Source organism: Aethalodelphis obliquidens, unplaced genomic scaffold (genome assembly GCF_003676395.1).
Source record: "Aethalodelphis obliquidens isolate GAN/ISIS:26980383/991018 unplaced genomic scaffold, ASM367639v1 scaffold83, whole genome shotgun sequence".
Lineage (NCBI taxonomy): Eukaryota > Metazoa > Chordata > Mammalia > Artiodactyla > Delphinidae > Aethalodelphis > Aethalodelphis obliquidens.
Window position 1 is genome coordinate 200,796 of NW_020838027.1, and position 14,137 is coordinate 214,932.

At 49.3% G+C, this 14,137-nt stretch overlaps 1 protein-coding gene across 16 annotated transcripts in view; it reads left to right on the forward strand.

Annotated features, from left to right (window-relative positions):
• Positions 1-14,137, forward strand: part of MICAL3 (microtubule associated monooxygenase, calponin and LIM domain containing 3) — a 175,622-nt gene that overhangs the window by 24,210 nt on the left and 137,275 nt on the right. For all 16 annotated transcript variants that reach the window (XM_027093055.1, XM_027093057.1, XM_027093058.1 and 13 more), the window contains exons 2-3: positions 1,326-1,510; positions 2,150-2,200. The gene's annotated coding sequence lies outside the window, so the exon portion shown is untranslated. The remainder of the gene's footprint in view (positions 1-1,325; positions 1,511-2,149; positions 2,201-14,137) is intronic.

A 14,137-nucleotide genomic window follows, 5' to 3' on the forward strand; every position in this document is an offset into this window, starting at 1 on the left:
CAGCAGGGAGATGGGGCTTCAGAAGCCTGCCTTCACTGACTGAGGCCCAGTGGTGGGTGGGTCTCAGATTCAAGTCCAGATCTGTGGACTCTGGAGCCCGTGCTCTTCACACAGGAGCTCCTGGCATCTGCAGTACTTGTCTTTTGAGCAGCTGTGTCCCTTCCGGACGGTGGGTTGAGTTTGTGCCCAGGTCGCGGTCCCCTCCTCCCCTCAGCGTGCCTGCAGAGGAGGCTCCAGGCTCGGGTTTGAGCACGTGCACGCCGGTCACGTTCCCCCTTCCCTCCGCCCAGCTTCATCCCACCCGTCCTCCAAGATCTCTTTCATTATAATAGTTAACTGTTTGTTGTAATTAAGTTAGCTAAGTGTTTATTGAGTTGAATCTGTTAGAACTTTGTCATCTAGTCTCTACTCGCTTCTGAACTACTATTGTCAGTAGGATTCTCTGCCAGTGATTCCCCATGCTTTGGGCAGAGTCTCTGTGTGTGTGTGTGTGTGTGTGTGTGTGTGTGTGTGTGTGTGTACTGCCCATCGGCCAGTCTTGTGGATCTATTGAGTAGATTCATCAAACGTCATAGCTTGAGTTAATGACATCGCGAATATATATGTTCTGCTTTTTCTGCAGTGCACGTAGATGCTGTTGTGATTAACAAAATACAAATTCATTGGAAAATGTTGAACTTATAGTAGATTTTTTTTATTGTTAGGCATTTTTTTCAATCAATAAGGTATTATAAGGTATGCCATATATCACATAATGATCAAAAAAGAAATAGTTGATGGTAAAAAGGAGTTGTAACTGAAAAAAGCTGGAAACCCCTGGCTGTACCATTCATTTTGCGGTTATGTACTTTTTTGTGGTTTTAGTTATTTTGTGTGTTGTCTTAAGTGCTTAGCTGGATCCTAAGCCCCGTGAGTGTGGGAACTTTGTCTTACACGCCCTCTGTGCCCCTTGGTGTGCTTGCACATAGTCAGTGCCCAGGAAGTGTTTTCAGATTTGGTTTAGTCCTTAGATCCTGTTTTCCCCGTTCTACTCTATTATTTTACTTTCTTGAGCTCCCTCTTGCTTTTCTTCTTTTGTCTAGTTTTTACAAGTAGTCCTCAACCTTCAGTAGTCTTCCATCACTTAATTGCAGCTGTTTGTTGTGCTCCAGCTGCACAGTCAGCAGACATTAGGCAGGGCTGTGGCCCGGTATGTTATCGTTGAATTAATTATTTATTGAGCATTTTTGCCAGGCATTGTGGAAAACGTTATAGAGATGCATTCTCTCATTTACTTCTTAGAAATACCCTGTGAGGTAGGTACTATTTTCACCTCCATTTTACAGGTGTGCCAACTAGGAATTGGACGGCTGAGCGTGTGGCAGTCAGGATCCAATCTCTGTCTGACTCCTAAGCCTGTGCTCGGAAGCCTTCTGGTGTCTGTGCCTCCTGAGATCCTGCATGGTTGTTTCCCTAAGGAATTTTCCGTTGGGAAACAGAAACAATGGCAAACAATACTGCTTGGATGTGAGTAAGTATGAAATTGTTTGGAACTGCGAAGGCGCCCAGAGGCGGAGGCACTCAGGAAGGGCTGGGGGAGGCAAGGGGCTCTGAAACATGGCAGGGAGATGAGCACGAGCGGATTCAGGTGCTGGGAACCACGTGAGCCATGTCCGAGTGAGAGGGATGTGCCCTGGGGTGGGGTGGGGTGGGGTTGCCAAACTGGAGGGAGGGTTGGGTTTCTTGGGGAAAGTGGGAGATGAGATCGGGTAACTCAAGCCAGAGGGACTTGAAATCACACAGGAGACACTATGAGGGATAATAAGTCTGTAGGTTTTTGAGCAGGACATGACAGGGTAAATCCTGTTTAAGAGCCACGAAGTGGGCAGCAGATGGCAGATTCCTCATGGCATGATGGTTCTTAATTCTTCCCTGCCTGTATGCCCTTGGGACCTAGTGTCACCTCTTCTGGTCCTGGGAACAGCCATCTGTACAGAGGTCCCTTGTTGGCTGATCAAGCCGCCCTGGAGTATGGAGAAGTGAAGAGTGTAGAACTTGGAGGTCAGAGACCTGGATCCGATTCCTGACCCTGTCTGTCCCTATAGCTTACTAGCTGGACGAATTATCTGACCTTTCTTCATTCTTTTTTTCCCCCATCTGTAATTTGCAGGTAACCCTATGATGACTCACAGGGTTGTTTCAGGATGAAGATCTAGCAGATGTAAGTACAGAGGCTGTTTAATCTAATGGTTCCAGACTTCCTGGGGTTAAGTGCCAGCTATATCATTCACTGTGACTTTGGGCAAGTTACTTAACTTTTCTGTGTCTCCTTTTTCTTATCTATAAAATCAGCCTAAAAATTGTACCTACCTCACAAGGAGAATTAAATGAGGAAAGATAGGTCGCTGGCTCTTAAACATGCCTGGCATGTGGTAATGTGATTAATACATTGCAGCTGATATTTTTGATAGTATCATTATTACTACCGTCACAGTACTTGGTTTGGAGTAGGGACTTTCTTTGAGGCAGGAGACCAAAAAATAAAGCCTCCCAACTATATGGTAAGAAACTACCTCTGATCGCTATGTGGAAATGATGTGACTTCAGAGCTTCTCTTAAGCACTGAAATTATAACCATCGTGTGCCAATTTCAGGATCTTTTAGAGATCCCAGGTATTACTGAAATGCTTTAAAAAGTCAGCCATTGTTTTCTTTTCTTTTCTTTTTTTTGTGGGGGGAGAGGGAAGGATTTATTACTTGCAGCAAGTAAGGAGAATACTGGAGATCTTTCCCAAAGCAGCGTCTCAGTCATTGTTTTTTGTTTTTTTTTTAAATAAATTTATTTATTTATATCTTTTATTTTTGGCTGCGTTGGATCTTCGTTGCTGTGTGTGGGCTTTCGCTAGTTGCAGCGAGCAGGGGCTGCTCTTTGTTGTGATGTGTGGGCTTCTCATTGCGGTAGCCTCTCTTGTTGAGGAGCGTGGGCTCTAGGTGCGTGGTCTTCAGTAGTTGTGGCTCGTGAGCTCAGTAGTTCTGGCTCACGGGCTCTAGAGCACAGGCTCAGTAGTTGTGGCACACAGGCTTAGTTGCTCTGCGGCATGTGGGGTCCTTCCGGACCAGGGCTCGAACCTGTGTCCCTTGCATTGGCAGGGCAGATTCTGAGGACACCAGGGAAGTCCTCAGTCATTGTTTTTTGATATAGGACTCTTGCGGTTGCAACACTTCTTAGGCACAGAAATACTCCCCTTCTCTTTTTTTTTTTTTTTTTGAATATTTATTTATTTATTTAGGCTCCTCTGGGTCTTATTTGCGGTACACGGGATCTTCGTTGCAGCATGTGGGATTCTTAGCTGCCGCATGCAGAGTCTTGGTTGCGGCATTTGGGATCCAGTTGCCGGTCCAGGGGTGGAACCCAGGCCCCCTGCATTGGGAGCACGGAGTCTTACCCACTGGACCACTAGGGAAGGGAAGTCCCTCCCCTTCTCTTTTAAACAAAGAGGGAGGGAGGGAAAGGAGAGAGGAGAAGTCTGGATTTCCTCTGGCCGCACAGTTGCCTCTGTCCGAGGACTTGCTACTGCAGGGCAGGGCAGGAGACACCTGCCTGTACGGGCAAGGTCAGCTCTGCTGGATCTGCCCTGGGTGTGGGCAGTGCAGAGGCCCCACAGTGAGCTCTGCGCCTGCTTTGTGCCCCTTCAGGCGGGACCTTTCTGTTCAGGACTGTTTCCCTTCCCCTCGACCCAGACCTCAACCAGCCATGTTTAGCTTTATAGCAGGACAGTCACACTCAGCAGCCTTCTGGCTGCTTTGAAAAGCCCTCAAGCCCTGTTCTTGAACGAGCAGTTGTGTCTTGAGTCTTGAATTTATCTGTGTGGAGCAATTCTTTCCTTTTATTTTATTTTTTTTAAACAAAACTCAAATTGTTGGACCTTGTCCTTTGTAGATGAAGTGAGAGTTGCTTTCTGAGGACTGGTTCATACCAGAAACCAGCTGCTTTTAAGTTGCTGTGGATCTTTAAAGGGACAGTTGATTTGTGGATCCAATTCCCTGGCCACACAACCTGGGTGTCTGTAGGATTCTGGTGTAGGCTGTGACAGTGTTGAGGTGGGTGACAGCTGGCAGAGGTGTGAGTCTGGTTTTAAGACTTTCATCTCAGGCAGGGTCAAAGTCTTGTGGAGCTAATCCCTTTGACTCCCCTGCCCCCCGTTACGGTTGGTAATAAGTATGGACATGTGCCACGTGCAGAGATGGTGGACAAAACCCAGATGCGCGCCTTAGCCCCGTGGGCAGATGCTCAAACAGAAGCAGCCTCGTTGGAGGGCAGTGGTGTCTTACCTGGAGCAGTAGCCTCCATTAGCAGTTCCTCTGTGACTCGCCAGAAGACTGGGCTTGTGCACATTTGGCCTCACCGTGCAAGGTCAAAGTGCATCAGAAGGATGTGCAGGAGGACAGCCGGTCGGAGCAGGCAGAGTGATACAGCAGACGGGGCTTGCTCCAGCTTTGCCCTCCTTGGTTCTCGCACTGGGGCTGAGGAGGAGAGGCGGGTTTTGGGTAATGACTGGCTCCTCCTTCATCCTTGTGAGGACACGGGATTCCAGCTCACTAGTGTACTGCTTTGAATATACTCCACTTACAATGTCCTGTGGCTTGGGCTTAGGAAACCAACCTGCCTTTGCCTTGGGGACGCATAGAAGGGTGTCTCTGTGAGCACCTTGGTCGTCATTGCCATTGCACTGAAGAGTCTGAGGGGCTCAGAATTGCCCTTTGTTCTAAATGCAGCGGAGAGGGGCCACATCCTTAAATACAGCCCTAGGTACCTGACCCTCAGCTGGCTGCTCAGTTGTCTGAAGCCAGGTGCATCTTCCCTGGGAGGCTGATGCTCAGTCTGTGGCATTTTGGAGTGTGGGTTAGGGTGGGAGATGGCAGAAGAAGCTTTCATGGCTTCCAGTGCATGTGGCCGTGTCTTCAGCAGAGCCTGTGTGCCAGGTTTGTCGTGACCCCTGGGGCTTATCGGGCACTTAAGAGGGTGAGAGAGGGCTCAGATGAGTGAAAAGCCTTCCTCAGTGCCCGGGGGGTCAGAGGTACTTCGAGCCCCTGCCCGTTGTCATCACCTCCTTAGGCTCCCGCAGAAGGAAGGTGTGCTTGGCCGTGGCAGGGTAAGGAATGGCGATGTAGGCCCGTTGCGTGTTAACAACGGTCTTGCTTTACTGCTTGGGAGATAGTTAGGAATTTTCAGATCTTTTCATCCATATTTATGTAAAACACAGGGAAGCAAAATAATTCCGTGAAGGACTAAAGATGGCTGTCATTTCATCTCACGTGTGTGTGTCCCTGACAGAGTCTTCCTTTAAGCATTCTGTGTCTAGGAAAGTTGTAGATAAAGTTAAGCCACTGACTGGGATATAAAGTATTTATTAGCCTTTCCACCCTTGAACAGAATGCAGGTAATAAATAAAGTCAGCAGTTGGTTTGTGTACCCTCTCTAGCTAATCTGCTTTGTTATTTCTTTCTTCAAAATATCTTTGGAAATCGCTTATCTTCTATGTCTAAAACTACACCTGCCATAATTGGTGCTCAGTATTGTAAGGACTTTCCCTTTTTAGATTACGGTTCCCATTGCTATAGTTCTAGTCTCTTCCCCCTTCATTTTATGCCCAAGTGACTGTCCAGGCCTCCTGGACATTGCCTGGCTGCAGTTCCATTCTCCTTGGTACCACCCTCCTGGCTGTGGCCAAGCCATCCTGCTGCGAAGCTTGGGCTGCTGCCTGCAAGGCCCCCATCAGCTGTTATACCTGGCTCTGAAAGCCCACAGGCAGTTGTCACCACGCTCCCAGTCCCCTGCGTGCGCTCTGCTGAGTGCTGCCTCTGGCCTTGTGTGTGCCTCCTCTGTCTCTTCTCTGCTCCCCCGAATCCTAACCATCCTTACTCCGATAGCCTGGCCACGCAGTATAGGAAGCATTTGCTTGTTTGCTCTCGTGCCTGCGGTACTTTCTTCCTTAATTGGATTGTACGCTTCTTGAGGGTGGGAATGCTGTCTTGTCTGCATGTCTCTTCCAGGGGTCATTGTATGTTGGCCACTTTGTGAGCAGTCAGCAAACACTTGATTGACATGCTTACCATGATCTTACAGTCATTGGCCTAGAAAATAATCAGTAAGAAGCACTTCCCTACCGTTGCCCCATTTTGAATTCTTTTTTCTGTATGTCTTATTGTCTGTCTCAGGCTGAATGTTCAGGACAAGGTTGTATGGATTTGGCTAGGAAAAGAAACCCCAAACAGTATATTTTTAAAGGTGAATCTCATGGAAATGCCAAGTACCCTTTTGCTCTTTGGAAAGTGGGGTGGAAGAGGAGAGGAGTAGGTCTAGATGGGTGATTTGGTGATGGTGGTGATGGCACGTGTGGGTGGGGATGGAGGCCTTCCCTTGAACAGGAGATGCTCTTGAATGGCCGAGGACAGGCACAGCCTGAGGGGGGATTTGGGGTGCAGACCCTCCAGCGGCTGCTCTCTTGTTTTCCCCTTCTTGTCTCCATTCTCCCACCTCCACCCCCAAGTCTGGGCCACCGCCTCTGTGTTGGAGGTGATACTGCCTCCTTAAGTGGCACAAAGTGTGGGGAAGAGACTCTAGCAGTTGCGGAACGTGCTAAGGATGTAGACCTTCTCTTTATCAGGAGCTCCACTGAGCTGTTCTGGACCTGTTCGTGGTTGATAAAGGAGCAGATTCTGTGGGTGTGAGACCATGTGCCCATCTACTTAGCGAAGGGTCACGGGGCCAAGAGTATAGGAAGCAAAGTGGGGGTGGGGTGAGAGGCTGGATCCAGGGTCAGCTCTCGAGCGTGGGGGAGGGCCTCTGCCAGGGGACCAGCTTTGCCAGGTGTGACGCTCCTGCACAGCGAGATGGCCAAGGGGTTACTTCGTCTGTGCGTGGGCCACCAGTGGGACCCAGCAGGAAGGAGGTTTATGTATTTGTTCTTTATTTATCTTTTCAGCTCCTTGGGCTCTCTTATTCTCATACCTCATATTTTATCCATTAGCAAATTCTGTGAACTCCACTTTTGTATTTTGATCCGGAATCTGACCACAACCTACAGTGGTACCGCTTTAGCCAAGTCACAGTCATCCATCCCCTGGATTTTTGCAGTAACCACCAAACCGGTTTCCCTGCTTCCACCCTTGCACCACTAGATGTATTGTCAGCAGCCAGTGGTCCTCACAGTGGCCTGCAAGGTCCCACACAGTCTGTTGTCCCCTGGCGGCACTATCCCACCTCCAGTCTTGCGTGCTCTTCCCTTGCAGGTGATCCCAGACCAGTCTGGGTGACAGCAGCCACCCTCCCCAGCCAGCACCTCCCGTTCTTCTCCCACACTGCGTTTTTCCTCCACAGCGCGTGTTTCCCTCTAATATGTGGGTGTTTGCTTGCATGCTGTCTCCCCCACTAGAGTGAAAGCTCCTTGAGAACAGGAATGTTTGTCTTATTCACTCTGATCCCCAGTGCTAGGCACGTGGGGAGTGAACAGCATATACTTGTTGGCTTCATTCTCATCCATTTATTCTGCATCCATTATGTTCTAGGAACCAGGCTCTGGGGCCTACAGTGTGCAGACACACACACACTGAATAAGACATGCATCCCCCCGCCCCGCACAGTGGGCTCACTGCCTAGTGAGAAGCAAATGATGAAGTAACGACAGACAGCGTAGTGGAAAGGCAGGGAAGGAGGGCCGATAAGCCTCTGTAGGAGTAAGGATGGAACTGACCATGCTGCACAGGGTAGGGCGGGGGTGCCGCGAGCTGCCTGGACCATCTCCACCCTGGACATGAGGACCACTTACCTAGAGCCGGTCTGCTGCTGTTTGTGCACATCTGCTTTTCATCTTTTCCTGTGAGGCTCAGAGAGGATTGCCAGCTGCCTTTTGCGAATCAGTCAACAATTAGTAAATGCTCTTTTGCATACAAAGTATGCTTCTAGACACCAGAATACTAGTGGATCTTGAAGGCAGGGAAGGTGTCCTGAGTTTTTTCATTTTCATGTCAAATGAGTCCATTTCCTGTAAACTTTCCTCATAAGGTCTGTCTTACATGAAGTTAGTTTTCTTTTTTTCTATACTCTTTCCAGGGTTTTTCCTCCCTTTATTGATTTATGTTTGTTTTTCTGTTCTAGAAGGATTCTGTCCCTACCGGGAGGAATTTATTTCCTTAACCTACCTAATACTTGACTTGCAAAAACCATCCGGCCCTCTCCTCCCTTCTCCAAAGGGTAGGCAGTCATTGTATATCACACATGGTACAAAATGGGCCCTAAGGCCAGGACTGCCACCACCTAAGCCCCCTTCTCATGGTCCCTTCTGGCCCTGCTGGTCGCAGCATGTTGGTGGTATGGTCCTCTCCACGGATGGACAGTTTAACTTGACGTTGGCTTTGGGGCAGAGGAGTGCATCTGCTCCAGCTTTAACAGGAGAAGAGGGTGAGGTTGGGCCAGCAGGGGAGGCACCTTTGCAGGGAGGACACTTTCCTTCTTCTATAACTGCCTCTAGCCCTTGTTGTCTCTGACTGTTAAGCGTTTGCATTTGGGGGAACATAACACCACGTGGACTGAGCACCTAACCCGAGTAAGGGTTTGTGCTAGTTGGTGAGTTAATGGACAGAAGGGTTAGAGGTTTGCTGGCTCTGCGTTGGCGGGGCTTTTCTGCAGGAGGTGGTAGTAGATGAGCTGGCCTAAAAGTGTTAGAAGTTGAGGGTCATGGGGTTTGCATAATTTTAATTGGTGATGAAAATCTGTACGTGAATATCACCCAAGAGGTCAAATCATGCCACCTCCCTGGGTTGGTTTATCCTGAGAGTTCAGTTATGGGTAACGTGGAATATTTAGTTGCTTGGGGATGAACCTTCCTTCCTCTTAACTCCGAGCAAAGCTCTGCTCTTTTTTAGTAGCAGGGCTTACCACTTAGGAAAGTCCAGCCAAAGCCGTTCTGTGTAAGCGGCCCCGTTGGAGTCTGTCCTGTTCTCCATGCAAGACTGTGCACAGTTCTGTCTCCTTCAGAGCTTCCCTTAGTAAATAAAGGTTAGTGTATCCGTTAGGGTTGGTTTTAAAACTGCTGGGAATTGCAAAATATGACTTAAACATGAAAGAAGGTTTTCTCCATTATGTAAAGAGGCCTAGAGGTGGGAGGCTCAGCCAGTAGCCATTTCCATGGTCATCAGGACGTTGCCTCCTTCTGTCTAAAAAGATAGAAGTTCTGGCCCTATTAGCTGCAGCATGTGGTCCACTCCATGGGTTGACAGGTGAGAGTTTAACTGACCTAACTCCACTGCCCTGGCACATGATTTCCATCCTTTAGGTTACCTGGTGGTCAGACATGGCTGCTGGAGCTCCAGCCATCATATTTCTGTTTCCAAGAAAAACACAAAACAGAAGAAATGAAGAGAAAGACAAAAAGTTGCTCTCCCATGTAAGACAACTCCCTTAAGGGAGTCTTTCTGGAAGGCTCACACACCTCTGCTTATATCTCATTAGCCAGCACTTAGAAAAGATGGTCACAGCTAGCTTCAAGGGAGGCTGGGAAGTGTGGTTTTGTACCATTGCTGGCCCTGATCAAGTTGGGGTTCTGTTGCTAAGAAAGAAGTCTTGCTACAGTGAGTGAGTGTGTCTGAGCTCTTTGCTGTAGCTGGCATGTCTCACATGAGTGTGCCCTACTTCCTGCAGACGTCCGGAGGGACAGTGATTCTTTCTCTAGATACTGACTGGTTGTCCTTGTGTCTCTCCTTCCAGCTGAATGATAATCCAGTTGCAAGAGTCAGTTGGCAGCCTGGTAGGTAAGAGGGGCATGTATTTCTGGAGGTGACGTCTTAGTTGGCAGCAGTGGCAGCTCAGGCCTGGGCACACCTGGGAGGTTGCTGTTCTTACATCTCGGGGCTCTTCCTCCCCTTCTCTCTCTGAACCCTGTTTTGTTTAGAAGCTGTGATCGTGATGTGCGACCCCTCTTGGCTTCGCTGTGTCACTCACCGTTGCAGGTCCTCGGAGGAGTGGGTGCGATGTCAGTACAGTGAGAAGCTGATGTGCGTGTCCCTCTGCGGCTGTGTCTCCTAGGAGGTCAGGGTTACAGAGGACACACTCAGGAGTCCGTCTTCCTGCTTATTTCTTCCACCTTGCACGTACACATTCACAAACACCACCTAACGGTCCAAGGTTTTGGCTTATGACTAAAAATCTGAAATTCCTAAATTCTCTGGACCCAAGTCCTCAGGAAACCCGGATCTTATGCTCAGCTCAGTGAGTTAATTGGAGTTCTCTCAGATCTTTTCCAGTTGAAATCCTCAGCAGCTCTGTGACGTCAGCTGGGGACTTTTCGGGCAGGAGATGTATTTCCACCTCCCACCCCTGGCTGAAGTTGTCTAGGAAATTGTCCCTGACACATTGAGATGCGTAGCAGATTTGCGTTGAGCTGTCAAGAGAATTGTGGGGTTCATCTTAGAAAATGGTGCTCTCAGCAGCTTGAGAAAGTGTTAATTTGTAAAAATCAAACATATTATGGGATGCTGATCGGTGGGAATCACTCTGAGCGAGCATAGGAGGCTGTCTTGGCTCTTAGATTTTAGTGGGTTCTCAGCTGGGCGCCTTTTTAGATGCTTTCTGTTTCTCCTGCTGCACTAGCTTCTCCCAGTGCTGGTCTGCCTGCTAAGCCCTAGCTGCACTGATAGTCACGCCGCCGTCTCCTGAGCAGGACAGAAGGAAGGCTCCCTGTAGAGAGGGGTGGGTGGGCATGTCTTCCACAGGAACGCAGGGATAGAGATAGAGAGGGTGCGGGGGCGGAGCAGACACACTATGGTGCGGGTTAGGGTGGAATGGGGTTAGGGTTAGGGTTAGGGTGGAATGGGGTTAGGGTTAGGGTTAGGGTGGAATGGGGTTAGGGTTAGGGATAGGGTTAGGGTTAGGGGTTAGGGTTAGGGTTAGGGTTAGGGTGGAATGGGGTTAAGGTTAGGGATAGGGTTAGGGTTAGGGTTAGGGATTAGGGGTTAGGGGTTAGGGTTAGGGTGGAATGGGGCTGCAGCTCCCAGTCCCCGTCCAGTGCTCTGATTGTCTGTCTCTCCGAGAGGTTGAGACTTAAGTAACAAAACCAGGATCTGAATCTGATTCTGTTTGACTCATGGCCTATGCCCTTAACCACGTCACATAGCTGCTGCTTCCTCTTTATTTCGTTCATTCAACGAGTGTCCGAGTGCCTCTGTGTTCCAAGCATGGTTCTAGGTGCTGGAGACGATAGCAGCAAGCCAAACAAAGAAAAATCCTTACTCTTGTGGAGCTTATTTTATAGCAGGGGGTAACCTCCCACCACCTTTCACAGTCAGTTTCCTCACATGATATTTTGTATAAACACCACACTTCTTCCCCAGAGTGTTCCTTAAATGATTCTTCTTTTTCTCAAGCACTAAAACTAGGGGTTTCTTTTTTGTTGGCTCTTGGAATATTGATCCCTCCCGTCCCCTGCTCCCAGTGTCACAACTGGTTATTGGGACAGCTAAGACACAGCGCCTTATGGGAAGCCTGGGGCTCAGGAGGTTACCCATATCTGGGGCCTGGCTGTGCCTGTCATTTCCCTTCTTTCCCAGGGAAGGGTGTTCCTGGCTTACATGGAGTTGCTTTGTGTCCCCCACTCCCGTCCCCTAGCTGTTGTTGTTGTTTTAAATTTATTTATTTGGCTGCATCAGGTCTTAGTTGAGGCACGCCGGCACACGGGATCTTTCATTGCAGCGCACGGGCTGTTCGTTGCAGCACGCAGGCTTCTCTCTAATTGTGGCGCTCGGGCTTCAGAGAGCACGGGCTCAGTAGTTGCGGTGCATGGGCTTAGTTGCCCTGTGGCATGCGGGATCTTAGTTCCCCAACCAAGGATCGAGCCTGCATCCCCTGCAATGGAAGGCAGATTCTTAACCACTGGACCACCAGGGAAGTCCCCCCTCAGTTGTTTTTGAGGGCTGGTTTCAGAGGTTCTTGTGTTCAGTTTATTTTAGGTGGTCACGTGCTTAATTTTTTCCACTGGAGTCTGGTTCTGGCCTTATGGATACAAGAGAAGGTTAGCTGAATGTTTTTGTCTGTCTTCAGATCAGGTTCAGGTGCCTGGAGACAGGTGACTTCCCTTCTATAGGAAAGAGGAGGGAACATGTCACAAGATGACTTTCCACTAAGAATAGCGCATTCGTGAGATCTCTTGGATGCAGGTTTTCGAATTCAGTTTCCTGACGTGAGGCTGGAAGGCGGACTCCCACCAGCATCATCCTCATCTCCAGGCTTTATTGAGTATTTTCTGTGTGTCTGGCACTGTGAGAGGCATTTCACATATGTTCCAGCCTCCTCTGAGGCCAGAAAAGGAAACGGGTTAAGAAACTCCCGCAGAGCCACGTGGATGGAGAAGGGACAGAGTTGGGGTTGAACTGAGGCTTCCCGGGCCTTACGCACGTCGCGCACGGATGGTTGCCTTCTGCTCGTCAGGTGCTCTGCTGGGACCGTGCGCCTCAGCTCTGAGTGGGCACCTGCCAAGCGGGACGTGCCAGCTTGTGTGAGCTCTTCTCCTCAAACGACAAATCATAAAAGCTCAGGGTTTTTGCAGCGTGACTGATTGGTTGTTTGATGTTTTCCTCTTTCTGTTTCCACTCCTCCCTCCCTTCCCCCAAATGTACCCAGGTTGGCTTAGGTCTGCCTTCTCAATTCTAGAATTGTGGCAAACTTTAAAAGCCTGGGAGAGTAGAATGTGGTGGGAGATTTGAGGAGGCTGCCTTTGCATGTCGGAGCTGGTCACTTACTCCAGAGGTTTCTAGTCTGGATGCTGGGACTTAGCGGTGCCTTAAGGAAATTAGAACACACGATTGTCTAAAGGGTCTGTAGGGAGGTGCATGGGTCTTGGAGGTGCTGGGCCAAGCACCTAACTATTTCAGAGAAGCTTCTGCCTGTTCTGGGTGTTGGGGACTGGCTGCCTACAGGAGGTCTAATCACTTAGCTAGTCCTGGCCTGTCTTTACAGAAAAGGAAGCTGCAGCCTTGCTCGCACGGCTGGTGTGGTCCAAGGAGCTGTCGGGTCAGTGCTGCAGTCCTGTCCACCCTCCATCAGCTCCACCTAGGCTCTCGGGTTGGTTCACACAAGTGTGAGTCCAGTGGTTTGACTCTGTAGGGCACCTTTAGGAAGGGTTAAAACATTGAACCTCTAGGGCAAATTAGGAAGTTGCTCTCTTATTTTACCATAACAGAAAAATGTTTAACTTCGTGGCAACCTTGAGCCATGGCTTTCACTCCTCCAAACACCCGTATTTGGTGTTTGACCTTGAACAGGCCTGTGGTTTCTTCTTTGTGCTTTGAGTTTTTCCTTTGGTGAAAGGGATATTAAATACCAGATATAGACAGTGGGGTGCTGACAAGAAAGGGAGAGTGTCATAAAGGGCCTCTCTATCTCTCAGACCCTTTAAGAGTAAGGAATTGTTTTTTTATAGTGCTTCACAGCTTAGGAAGCATTTCACAGACATTGCTGAAATTGATTTGCAATAGTAGGGTAGGCAGGGCTTGGATTGTGATTTCCATTTTATAAATGTACAAATGGATTGAGAGCAGTTGTGTGGCCTATGAGACGAGCCCTGGTTCAGACCCCGTCCCTGTGGTGTGCACTGCGCTCCTGCCGCGCTGCCCTGCCTTCCCAGAGCGTGCATGCTGTCGGGGCATCCTGGTGACCCCTCCTGCATCTGGGCCTTCATTTCTGTTTGCTGAGGAGCTTACTGGGCAGCGGCAGAGCCACTTGGTCTGAGACAGCAGAGGAAGTGACCCAGCCCGGAAGTTGGGCCACGTCACCAGATGGCACAGTTGGAGACCACTGTTCTGGCCCTTCTTCTGGGAGACCCGTGTTAGGAGGCCGACATAGGGTGGAGCTGACAGTGGGATTTCCTTTCCTGGTCATTACGGGATGGCAAGCATTTAAAAATATCTCATGAACATTCTTTGGCTAGTGGCTGGTTGTGCGCCCAAGTTCATGGCCTTAAACCTCGGAGGGGCGCCGAGTAGCTGGGGCTGCCTTCTGCAAGATGTTTATCACGGGTGTTGCCCTTTATTAGACCAACACGCTGAAGTTATTCCCTACCTCGAACTTACTCTCAGGCCACTCAGGGCTCTTCAAGAGAATTAAGTC